The sequence below is a fragment of the Bison bison genome, unplaced genomic scaffold (assembly GCF_000754665.1).
Source record: "Bison bison bison isolate TAMUID 2011002044 unplaced genomic scaffold, Bison_UMD1.0 scf7180017864377, whole genome shotgun sequence".
Lineage (NCBI taxonomy): Eukaryota > Metazoa > Chordata > Mammalia > Artiodactyla > Bovidae > Bison > Bison bison.
The window spans coordinates 921,296-921,666 of NW_011494949.1; the positions used below are offsets into that span (position 1 = coordinate 921,296).

Sequence of the window (371 nt, forward strand, 5' to 3'; positions counted from 1 at the left end):
AGAGGCAGAATCACGGCCGGAATGGGGCCTTGGTGCCCTGCGAGGCGCAGGTGAGGGTCCAGGCCCGCGTGGAAACCCCTCCTCTGCCTCACCCTTGCTCTGGGTGTCCAGCGCCTTCCTGCGCTATGGCTTCAGCTCAGCTCAGCAAGGTTCTTACCCGGTGGGGCTCCTGAGGCTGGATCTCCACCCTTGCTGATCAGACTTGGTCAGACTGGGGAGTGGGGGGCTGCTGAGCCTTCCCTGAGCCCTGGCTGAGGAGACAGGTCTCCTGCCCTGCTTCTTAGAGTCCTGAGTGGGCTTGGCTGATGCCCCAGCCTTCAGTAAGCTGAGCGGCAGACAGAGAAGCAGGTGTGTGTGTGTGGTGGGGGGGG

The 371-nt window shown here is 63.6% G+C and overlaps 1 protein-coding gene across 1 annotated transcript in view; it reads right to left on the reverse strand.

Moving 5' to 3' along the window:
- Positions 1-371, reverse strand: part of IRX4 (iroquois homeobox 4) — an 18,230-nt gene that overhangs the window by 7,823 nt on the left and 10,036 nt on the right. The gene's annotated exons all lie outside the window — the stretch shown is intronic.